The sequence below is a fragment of the Apodemus sylvaticus genome, unplaced genomic scaffold (genome assembly GCF_947179515.1).
Source record: "Apodemus sylvaticus unplaced genomic scaffold, mApoSyl1.1 scaffold_66, whole genome shotgun sequence".
Taxonomy (NCBI): domain Eukaryota; kingdom Metazoa; phylum Chordata; class Mammalia; order Rodentia; family Muridae; genus Apodemus; species Apodemus sylvaticus.
The window spans coordinates 1,315,534-1,327,649 of record NW_026263217.1 but is presented as its reverse complement, the minus strand read 5'-3'; the positions used below and the strand labels follow the sequence as shown (position 1 = coordinate 1,327,649).

Here is a 12,116-nt window from a genome sequence, read left to right as displayed (position 1 = left end):
AAGGGGATTTGCACTTGGTGGGGTACAGCTGCTTGAGGGAGTGTGGTATTTACTGGGGTCATCACCTTGGAATTTCATGAACTCTGGTGTCCAGCCTGGGACACTGGCCCATGGGTGTAACGACCCTTGTGGGTACCTAACGTCCAATGCTCTTTCTTACATTATCTAATGAGATGCTAGGGATAATAGCCATCAGAGCTAAATACAGCGTGTGCCTCTTGTGCTGAGATGGACCCTCTGTAAGCACGAACAGGAGAGAACTTCACACCACTCTTACCATCAAACACTGCCCGGCTGTATTGAGTTGTTGATGCCAAAGGGTTACAGGTTGCATCAAACTTGTTGCCATAGTTCCCGATGCTGACTTCGAACTGAATGGCCTCACCGACATCTTGCAACATGACGGCAGACAGGCTGCACTTCAGCCTTCGCTGGTATTTCTAAACAGAAGGAACACACATAAGGTTCAGGACCGTCTCACATGTCTGTATTTATACGTGGATTTCCAGCAGACCAAAGGCTAAGCCTAGTTAATTAGTGCTGTACTAAATGCCACAGGACTATGTTTTCAGATCCCTTGACTCTCCGTCTCTTGTTAGTGGGCAGAGACTAAAGGGTTGTCACCATGGAAATGATTAACAGAAGGGGAAAACAATGCAAATGTCCGCAAGTCATGCTTCAAACAAATTATGTTACTGTTATAATAGGATAAAAACTCATAACAACTTAAGCCTTAGTGCAAGCATAGGAAAGGGAAATATTTTATCTTATTATTTATTTTGCTGGTGATTAAACTCAGACCTTTATACATGCTAGGCAAGTACTCTACCAGAGAAATATATCCCCTGCTCCAAAAGAATATCTTTAAAGTGAATTCATTAAATAAATATTTTTTTAATATTGATGCACAGGTCTGGAAGAATATAACAGCAATACTATAAAAGGCGGAGAGATATGGCAACTTTCTTTCTAACTTATATGTGTTTGATATTTTGAGTCGCTTAAGTATTAATTTCCTAATCAAAAATAACAATAAAGATTTTAATTTTCAACTTAAAAATGAGTGGAGTTATATTCCCTCCCTTTTTCTAATCCACCTTCAGTCTCTTTTCTCTCTCTCTTTCTCTCTCTCTGTCTGTCTCTCTGTCTGTCTGTCTCTCTGTCTCTCTCTTCTCTTGAATAATTTAACTGATCCTTTCCTTCTCTTCTTATCTGTACCACGGTCTTTATTCAACCGAATGAATCACTAATTGGGTGGGGCTTGCTTGTATGAGGCACAACTTTGGACACCTATTTATAGAGATACCCAGATAATGGCCTCAAAAACATTCAAAAACAAAACTAAACCAAGATTCTTTTTATTTATTAAGCATAACCAGACATAATTATTTACAAGTTTTTTCTTTCTTCCTCATACATCCGTGTTCAAGCTATCACAGTGCCCTTCCTGTTCTGTGTTCAAGCTATCACAGTGCCCTTCCAGTTCCCCAGGACTCCTGAGGAGGCATCTACTTTACATCACTAAAGGGAGTACTTGAGAAAAACATCCTGGTAAAGGGAGAGCCTTTCCCATGCATCTTACCAACTAAGGTGATCCGAAGTCTGAACCCTCTCAGTATTGAAAGACACTTTCCCACTCAATTCAATCAAAACCAAGCAAACATCTTGTTACCATCTAGTCATTGATTATAGCTTTTTTGCCACTGCCCTATTAGTTGTTAAGAATTTTACACAGTGTATTGTTGTGCTATTCATCCCTCCTCAACTTCTCCCAGGTCCTATGGCTTTATTTAAATTATCTTTTTTTTTGAAAACAAGTTTACTCTAGTGTGTGTGTGTGTGTGTGTGTGTGTGTGCCTGAGTGCCTTGTATGTAATGTGAATCACGTCTTTGCAGGAGCCACAGGGGTTATAAAAGTGTTGGGTACCCTAAAACTGGAATTATAGACGGTTGTAAGGACTCATATCAAACCCTCTGCAAGAGCAGTGAGTGATCCTAAATGCTGAGTCATCTATCCAGCCCTCTGACCAACAAATCAATGATCTTTTTCTAAAAAACACAAATTTATGTCTCCATCATTATATAGAGGGTACTTTCCCCATTACACACCAATTTTAAAAACCATGGTAAGTATGATTATGTGTGCCTATGTGTGTGTGTGTATATATATATATATATATATATATAAATAAATACATATGAAAATACATATACATATAAAGATTTACCATTTTAGGATTCAAGTACATTCACATCACCAACGACCCAGGTACATTTGCATCTATTCAAATGAACTCTTTTCACATTGCAAAGCTGACATTCAAATAAAAACTTTGCATCTCTCCTTTCCACTAGCCCCTGGGCAGCTACCATCCTGTGCTGTGCATAATTCACTTAGCACAATGTTTTCTATATTATCCATGTTGCAGCACACATACCTTCACATAACCCCAGTACTATTTTGTTGTATGGAGACACTTCATTTGTTTATCTAGTAACCCAGTGATGGATACACACGGAGCTTCCACCTTTTGGCTATGATGATAACATTAGATAGTAGCTTCTACCTTTTGGCTATGATGAACAACACTGGGTGCGTACGCTCCTGCTTCCAAACCCTTTGAGTCTGCACTCAGATGTAAAACCGCTAGATTCTACAGTGATTCTATTTTTATTTTTGGTGGGGAGGGGACTGCTTTAAGAATGGGCTTTATTTTGTTTCAAGCTCTCACTTAGCCTAGGCTGGCTTTGAACTCACAACCCCTTGGTTCAGTCTCTAGGTGCTGGGATTATAAACATGCCTCGCCATGCCTGGTTGCTGTGAGAACTTTTATCATCTTGTAGTCTTGTAGAGGTATAAAGAGAAGGGAGCAGTCCTCTAGAAAGCTCATGACCATGAAGTTGCCATTTTGGTGAAAGGCATTTTGACCTAGCAGATAAAGCAGAACCCCCTAAGAAAGTTCTGTCAGAAACTCCTCTGAGCTCTTGCAGAATTCTTTGTAAATCATTGGCTGCGATCTCAGCTTCACTTTCGATTGCAGTCATAATTTTATATGCAACATAACTTCTTCTTTATAAAATGCTAAGCATGATTTAAGAAAAGGGAAGTTGATTTTTTAAAAAAGGAACTATGATTTGGGCCCTGAGTTTGAGGTGGAATTTCTAGACTTGGTTTATGGAAGCGAGACAACCCACCCTAACTGTGAGACCATCACCGTGCATGAGGTAGGGCTCTGGGCAGATCAAAAAGAAAAACGGGAGCTGATTATGACAGTCACCTTGTCCTGCTTTATGACGAAGCCATAATAAAGAAAAAGTATGACTAATACAAATAACTTCTTTCTTTTAAATCCTTAGAAAATTCAAATTTAAGCTTCTGAATCTCCCAGCATTCTTGAATCATGTATAATTCAGGGAACTTCACTGCAAGGATGGCTCAGTAGCATCAGGCCCCTGATAAATAGCCTCAGTGTCCCCTGCAACTCCAGTACCAGAGCAGAAGGCTAGATAGGAAGCTTTTAAACTCAAATATCCAGGCTAAAGCTTCCCAGGTAATTGGTGCGAGTAGCTGGCACAAGCTCCTGCTAGTATGTCTTCCTTATCACAATGGAATGTACTCTCAACTCTAAGCCAAAATTAACCCCTCTTTTTTAAAGTTGCTTTTGTCCAGTATCTCATCACAGCAATAGAAACAAACAAACAAAATACCTAAAACCCAATACAGGATGCTGAAAGAAGGATTGTGATTGTTCCGAAGGGAACAAAGAGAGAGCATGGGGTGTTTGCTGAGTGGGGAAGACGATGTATCTGGCTGAATTTGTGCTGCACAGACATGCAAGTCAAGATTCCATCAGGAACCCCGGGATGTTCTCATGCAATGCCTGCACAGTTGCCCACAAAAGGCTTCCCAGGCTCCTCCCACTGGGACACCTGACCTCTGGAAAGAAGTTTGGGCTTCTTGCAATCACCACAATTAGCCAAGACTGGCATACACTGTCAGACAAAGATGGACCCACTTTGGAACACTTTACAAGTCCAAGCACAATAAGGAGCTCCACTACTGTCTGCTCACTTGCCCCAGAGTCCGGCTGCTTGAGATGAGGTAACTGAGAGCTTTGCCAGGACTCAATCCTTTCCTACTTGCCCTGTGACCTCAGGGTAAGGAGAGGTAGAAACATAAACATTATTTAGAGACACTGGGTTCTTCGGCTTTGGTTCTGGGATCTCTCTGCATAGCAAATCTTAAGGGCAAAACTGCTTACTATCAAGGAAAGCTAAATTACAGACATGTAGAATAAGGATGAGGAAGGAATGTTTCGAGCAAGTCTGATCTTTGCTGGTAAGCAGCTGCAAGGTGGACATACTTTGACTACAACATTTAAAAAGAGCCTACCTCTCCTTCTCCTTGTGTTGAGACTTTGTGGAGGTGTTAGGAAAAGAAGAAGTCTTACACCACCACCAAGAAGAGTAAACAGAAGAGGTGGTGGGGTAAGCTGTCTGTCCTGAAATGCTATAAGATAAACGAAAATGGCGAAATTAATCACCTTCATTTAAAAATGCCCTTTGGATGAACATATTCTGAAGTGCTTATAGTCAGCCACATGGACAGACATTACTGCAGCAAGTATTTATTGTCTGACTTGTAGCTTCAGTAAAATCAGACAACAAGTAATTGTGTATGGGTTAATAAAAAAGCAGGAAGTGCAAAGCAAAAACAGAAAACAGACCAGAGAATGACAATGAAAAAAATAAAACTACACCAGAGGCCCACAAAGGCAGTAGGTGCTTGAATAATGCTGCCTTTACAACCTTTGGTCTTCTTTTCTCTGCCTGGAGCCTTCTATGGAAGCACCAGGCTGGACCTGCTGCTGTCCCCTGGTGAGATCCATCCACCATGCCCACCCAGAACCAGGGCAGTTCTGTTCCAGGGAGTGGGTCACTCTTGACTCTGACAAACAAGTTCCCTTTCCACTGCGCTCTCAGAGCTCTCCCCAAACACACAGCCTTTGTAGGACAATGACCAGGATCACGTTCTAGGCTGAGCTGAGCATAGATGTCCATTTCACTCTGCCCCAGATCCCGCTGCGCCATGGCTGGGGTGCACTTAGGCCCCAAGCTTCTCTCGTGCCTTTGAACTGCTAGTTGGATGGGTTTTTTTTTTTTTTTTTTTTTTTTTTTTTGTTTGTGGTTTTTGTTTTGTTTTGGTCTTTTTTTTTGTTTTTTGTTTTTTGGCTTACTCTTTTTGGTTGTTTGCTTCCCCCCACCCCGCCCCCATTTTTATTAATGAAGTGTGTGGTATAAGTTATTTCAATATCTGTGTATAGTTATTTGTTATGAAGAGAACATATTCTGTTTTTTGTTCAGGCTAATGGCAGGCTGTTCTTTGATGGCCACCACTGGCGGATGCAGTGGCTCATACACATCGTTGGTACTTTTCATTTTTGGCCTTCAGTTTTTAAGCAAATGAAGGAAATGGGCCTTCTTATCTCTTGGCACTCAGCAGGTCTCTCAACCACTCCCATTCTCCTTCTTTCATTAAGGTTGTTCAGTGTGAACAGAAGGAGCCTGGATGAATTGCATGCTGACGACAACTAAAACCCCAAATCAAGAAATAAACAAAAGCCCACAGAATATTGTAATAGCTAGAAGGTCATCATGGCATTTCTCCACAACCCTTAGATCTGAATGATTTATTTATTTACTTATTTATCTATTTGTTTATTTTTGTTTTTTCGAGACAGGGTTTCTCTGTGTAGCCCTGGCTGTCCTGGAAATCACTCTGTAGACCAGGCTGGCCTCGAACTCAGAAATCTATCTGCCTCTGCCTCCCAAGCAGATGACATATTTAAAACTCAGGTACAGTCTATGACTGCTCAGGCTCATTGTCACCAAGAGATCAGTCACCTTCTTCAGCTTTCCTTGAAGGTCCACACGACACATGTAGCTTTCCTCCTGGGCAATCCTGCACTAAGCAGTACATGGGGATGTCCCACTTTCCCACCTGCCTGCTTCTCTTTTTTTCTCTCTCCTAATTTATCCTCACCATGTGGTAAAAATCTTTATAGAGTTGAATATGTTGTAAAGTGGACATAAAGACTCCAGCCAGAGCCGGGCGTGGAGGGGCACACCTGTAATCCCAGCACTTGGGAGGCAGAGGCAGGTGGATTTCTGAGTTCGAGGCCAGCCTGGTCTACAGAGTGAATTCCAGGACAGCCAGGACTACACAGAGGAATCCTGTCTCAAAAAACCAAAAAAAAAAAAAAAAAAAAAAAAAAGACTCTAGCCAGGGCTGTAGTGCAGGAAGTGGGGGTCCATTTCTTTGAGTTCCATGTCTGCGGTCAAAACCAGCAGAAAATGGGTTTGCCCTGTGTCTCTCAGCATGAACTCATGGAATCCAAATAAAGAAGCTCTCCTGAAGAGCCAACGAAGAGCCTGCTGTATTGGATTTAGCTTGACAAGTCAGCATGAGAGGCCAAGGCATTTGGTTACTCTTAATCCTTTTGGCTAGTAAACTGGTATAATTATATCTTAATCCATCTGGTCATCCATAACAGAAATACGATACCATCATCTGTATAACAAATAAATGGTGACTATGTATTTGTCCCAGTTCTGGAGAACTGATATATCAGATATCTAATAAAGGACCTTTTCTTGGCCTTTGTTCTCAATATGTCTTCATGTGGTAGGAGTAAGCTCATCTCCAGGGCATTATTTCTAAGGTGACTAATGCCCTTTTGAGGCTAGAGCTTTCATCCTCTGATCACCACTGGAAAGCCCTAATTCCTAACTCCTTTACTCCGGAGGTTAGATTTGAACATATGACTTTAGGGGTGACAAAAATGCTCAGGTCATACTAACTTACAAGGTCTGCTTCTGAGATTATAGCAATTCTCTGAATACAACAGCCTCATCACATTTTGGGATATTCCCAAGAATTATAACAAAGTAATTGAAAATTAGGAGTAGGGGGGGGCATTTTCTGATCTTAATGCAAAGTTGCTGTACCTGTGTTGGGATTAATGGACCACAGAGCCTCCCTCTCCCTGCTGACCATGCCTTGTGGTTGAAAAGGTCTAGGGGGGCATTCATATGCTCGCCTTTGATGATACTTGATTTAAGGTCTCATCTTAGCACAACCATTCTATGCTATACACCAAGAGAATGAGATAACTCAGGAGTTATCAAAACCCAAAGTCACGAATGGTGCTAAGGCATTTACTGGAGAATTTTTTTTTTTTTTTAATGTCTGGGGTTAGGTGATGGAGAAGGACTAGTGATTTCTTAGCAGTTATTTCCTAATGGCTTACTTTGATAGCCTGTGAACCTGCCTTAAGAGATTGGCTAAGTATGAGAAAAGCTGTAAGCAGTTCTGGATTCTAGAGGCAGACATGTGAACATACGTCCAAGACAGATCACACATCCTTCATCTTGGTAATCTTCATGCATGGGTTTAACAGCAAATGGCTACTATAGTTCTTTCACTATTTATATTACCTAAATGGAGTCATCCTATATGGTAACATAAACTTCCAGGACAGCATTTTTGACCAGGCTATGACCTTGGCTAACTTGCCTTTCCCCCCTGTGTACAGCTGTACCCTGTACCATGTTCCCAGGAGAGTCAAAGTGAGGGGATAAAGAGAAAGGTAGTCTTGGGAAGAAGGGGGGAACATTAGCCTCTGCTCTGGAAGGAGCCAAAGGACTGAAATTGGTGCAACCCAAAGGCTGAGCTCCAAATGTCCCAAACACCAAATGTGTATGATGCAAAAGTCCATCAGCACTGCTTCAGCTACCAGCCTGACCTAATCGTCCTGGTGGCAGTCCATGAACTTGGAGGGTGGGGGAGGGGAGAATCTCTGCTGCAGTAAGTGGCTATTCTTCCTGTTGGTCATCCTGAAAGGGGTCAGACTTTATAACTGCCAGACATTAGTTGACTTCAAGGAAGAAAACTGCACTGGCTCAGCAGAGAACTCTTCAGACCTGGACCTGAGAGCAGAGATAAGAATGTGCCCAAAGCACTGACTGGGCCAAGCTTTAAGAAGGCAGGTTGGAAATGGACTGGTAGGCTGATAAACAGAGACTGAGAGAGCTGCCCCAGGTCACGACTCTGACAGCAGCCACTTCATGTCAGCGGTCCTGCTGTTTACTTGGCTCAGAGCTGACATCTTTTCTAAAGTTGCTGCTTGGTTTCTCAATAACATGGGAAAATGAGAGAAATGTTCAGTTCTCCCAATGGAGGGTGTGGCACCCTGAGGGAGTTGGTGGCCTGGGGCAATCTAGAACAAGCCAGGAGAGACCTGGACAGAGGAGTGTCTGAGAGTCAGCTGCTCTGCCAAACAGCTCAGATTTGTGTGTCCCAAGAACATTGACCTGAGAGTCTCAGGAAGAGAGAGGTGAACTTAGAAGACTTTCTGGCTTGAAGTAAAAAGGGACTTAAAGCCATTGTAATGCCAGCAGGAAGCAGGCCTGCCCTTATCGCTATGAAGCCTCAGATGTAGCAGCTGCCTGTGAAAGTAGAAATGGGGTAACTCTGGTACCTAAGCCATCCAGGGGAAGAGCTCTTCCTCACAACCTCTCCACCTAAGGGCACTGTTTGCGTACTCTGTCCTTATAAACATATACGTGGTGGCCAGTCTTTATCTCAAGAATGACTGGATTAACAAAACGAGATTAGTCATGCCTATAGGTATTTCTCTGTGTTTCCAGAGACAAGGAGTCTTGGATATAATTAATGGATTATCCTTTGCTGAATTTATATCATGATGGCAGTGTCAAGAGTTGGTGACAGTAAGAGGTACAGGATGCAAGTCACAAGGGAGTGTAAGATACTGCCTTCTTTTTCTGTTCCCTCTCTCTGTTGCTTTTCCACAATGAAGAAGCTCCTCAGTCACACATGCCTTTCATAATCCTGTTCTATCTGGTTTACATGGGACTATACAACCATGAATCAAACCTTCAGAACAGTGAGCCAAAATTAATTCTTCTACCCAGAAGTTGTCTATTCTTCAATTTTGGTCAGACTACCAAAGACTAATATACCAATTAACATTGCAGTAGTTGAAGCAAGCCTCATTATCTTCAAAGGGCTGTCATGGATATATCAAGGGAATGTTGGAATGAATTTCTCTGATGCAGATCTTTCTCCAACTCTCCCACAGATGACTCTTAGACTCTCCAATCCCTTGAAACCTGTGCTATGTTCTCCCTGACATTTTCCTCAACAACCAGAAGGTCATCATTTGAAATGGGCTCAAATGGGCTTGAGTGGTTTCTGGTCGTTTCTTTTCAAGGAACATGTTCAGTTCAACCAAGATTCTGCCTCTGTAGGCCACCCCTTCTCCCTAAAAAAGCAAGAACACAAAATTATTCCCATAGACAGGGACCACAGCTAAAGAATGTCTATGGATCAGATCAGGCTAACACTACTTTAACAAACAAACAAGTCTTTAATATCTAAAGGAAGAGTCATTAACTTTCAGATGGATTCCAAATGATGCCATGAGATACAATGGTAGAAACGGAAAAGGGTCTTAGCTTGACCAACGCTGGAGGCTTTGAAGCCTATAGTGGGCACATCCATATTACCCACTCAGCAGAAAGAAGCCCAGAGCATGCCTGTCCTTCCTCTGTCCCCTCTTAATCTCTATTTTCTGTGCATGTTTTTTACATTTCATAAGGGTGCTAGCATTTGTGTTCTGTTCACAGCTGGGGCTGTGGGTTTAAAAAAACAAAACAAATCATTCTTATGACATAGTAACCATTGTAATACCTGTTTTCTGCTGCGATTCCCCAGTCTTATGATCCCTTCAGCTGAGAACATGCAGATGGAATCCTTTCTGGCTTTCAACCATCTGCTTAAAATCATGCCCCATGTGGCTTTATATATGAGCCATGCATTTCTCTCTAACTTTTCATTGTCCCTGAGATTTATACTTGTCTTTCTTCTTAACACATTAAGATATGAAACTAATGTCTTCTTTATCCTATCTCTAGGATCTCCCAGGTTCTTGACATTGGTTGGGATATTGATACTATTTTTTTTTTCTTATTTTACATTCATTGGTGATTGGGTCTGCATGTGTGTATGTGTGTGGGTCACATATATACAGTGCCTGCAGAAACCTTAATAAGGCATTAAGTTCCCCTAGAACTAGAGTTAGGGATGGTTCGTCAGCCATGTTGAGGCCTGTGCAATACATTAACTGTAAGTGTTCTCAATCCCAGAGCATCTCTCCACCCCCATATTGATGCTCTTCAAACATCGATGCTCTTAAAACAACCATAAAATGAAAAACTTCAGTTCCTCCAGACAAAATTTTATTCTAAATTACCTCACCTTACCCACTATGTTTAATATACTGGCTCTTGCAAAACTCAATCTGCAGGTATTAATGTGCTTGTCTTCATTTTTCTATTATTATTTTAACTGCTTTTCTTTTCTTTACTTCAGTCCTTAGATATGGACCAACCCATAACAACATGTACAGGTATCTGCAGGCACTCTACTGTCAATCGAGACAATTCTAAAACAGCTCCTGGCAAAAGGTTTTGGATGGGAGCAAGAGGGATGAAAATTTATAGCTTGATATTTGCTTCCATAGTGAGCTATTGTGCAAAGATTCATGGGCAAAGCTCACTGACCTCACTGTGTGTGTGTGTGTTTGTGTGTGAGTGTGTAAGTGTGTGTGTGTGAGAGAGAGAGAGAGAGAGAAAGAGAGAGAGAAGGAGAGAGAGTGTGTGTGTGCGCGTGAATGTGTGTGAGCGTGAATATGTGTGAGCGTGGGTGTTAGTGCACATATGTGAGTGTGTGTACGTGTGGGTAAGCATGTGTGTGTGAGCATGTGTATAAGTGTGAGTGTGAGCATGTGTGAATGTGTGTGAGTATGTGTGAGCATGTGTGAATGTGTGTGAGCATGTGTGAGCGTGTGTGCGTGTGTGTGTGTGTGTGTGTGTACACCAGTGACTGAGCCCAGTACTTTTTATTCTCTAGGTCTCACTCTAAAGATGGGCCACATTGCCAGCCTTATCTCCCATTCCTGTTTTGAGACAGGGTCTTACTAAGTGGTCTAGGTTGGAGGGACACTTCCTATGTAGTTCAGACAGGTCCCAAGTGTGATTCTCCTGCCTTAGTGTCCTCTGCAGCTGGGGTGGCAGTCCTGCACCATCAGGCCCAGATACATTTGCCTTTTAATCAAGCCTGATTTCTAAGTGACTGCCACAGCTCATGCATTCTGTGTACTACTCGATCGATGACCATCGCACTACCTGAGCATTGCAATTGACATTGTTCTTTTCTTGAAGCTTTGAATCCTGCTGAGCTCTGATCCTCAGGTCTCTTGATCACTCAACTTCTACTTCTCCCCCAGAGGCAGCGATCTTAGAGAAGTACAGGTACATTGTCCCGACTACATCATTTTTGGTAAGCCGGTCCCTGTGTAAAACAAGAGGTTATGTCTTCTGCCTATAAAGTTATAGCTTTAATAAATAATATAAGTGAAGAGGTAGAAGACTTTAGACCTCAAAAACTGTCCAGTGGCCTCAGACTTCACTGTACTTGAGGATTGAGTGGGAACTTCCCACCCTCACCTGCCCAAACTCAATTCAGGAAACCTTAGCTAGAGGCCAGGAGTGAACACACAATTACTACACCTGCAAGTCATATGCCACTGACACTGTGGTCACTCTAGAAACCCTGATTCAGTCAGACCATGCGTTCTGATGTCATGAAATTAAGGTTAGCTGAAAAGTCAAAGGATTTTCAAATGACTACAATTGACATCATTGACATAAAGGAACAGACTAGGTATATGACTGTAATTATATTGTATAAAATAGTTAGCTATATCTTACCATATATATGGTAATATTATGGCGTTTAAAGTGGCTTAAGTATAATGGGCTGTATCTAAAGATCTATCAATTAATTAAATTGAAATGTGCACTGATCACCTAGTATATGACAAATTTTGTTTCTCAGAGCACAGCTTCATGACTAAAGGTTAAATGTTACCTACATTGTGGGAAATGTATAAGTACAAATATGAATGTCCACCTTTCCATGGACATCCTAGAGAGGCCTCAGGTTGGGAATGTACTACGAACATTGATCTGTT

The 12,116-nt window shown here is 41.9% G+C and overlaps 1 protein-coding gene and 1 long non-coding RNA gene across 2 annotated transcripts in view; both read right to left on the bottom strand.

Annotated features, from left to right (window-relative positions):
* Positions 1 to 273: 273 nt before the first annotated feature.
* Positions 274 to 5,154, bottom strand: LOC127676141 (uncharacterized). The gene is made up of 2 exons (XR_007975682.1): positions 4,394 to 5,154; positions 274 to 440 (listed from the first exon to the last, which is right to left on the bottom strand). It is a non-coding gene; the product is annotated as an uncharacterized LOC127676141 (long non-coding RNA).
* A 2,719-nt stretch (positions 5,155 to 7,873) lies between these two features.
* The window catches only part of LOC127676134 (uncharacterized), a 107,712-nt gene continuing 103,469 nt past the window's right edge, over positions 7,874 to 12,116 (bottom strand). Inside the window, exons 8-9 of the mRNA XM_052172060.1 lie at positions 11,269 to 11,434; positions 7,874 to 9,344 (exon numbers count right to left, since the gene is read on the bottom strand). The gene's annotated coding sequence lies outside the window, so the exon portion shown is untranslated. The remainder of the gene's footprint in view (positions 9,345 to 11,268; positions 11,435 to 12,116) is intronic.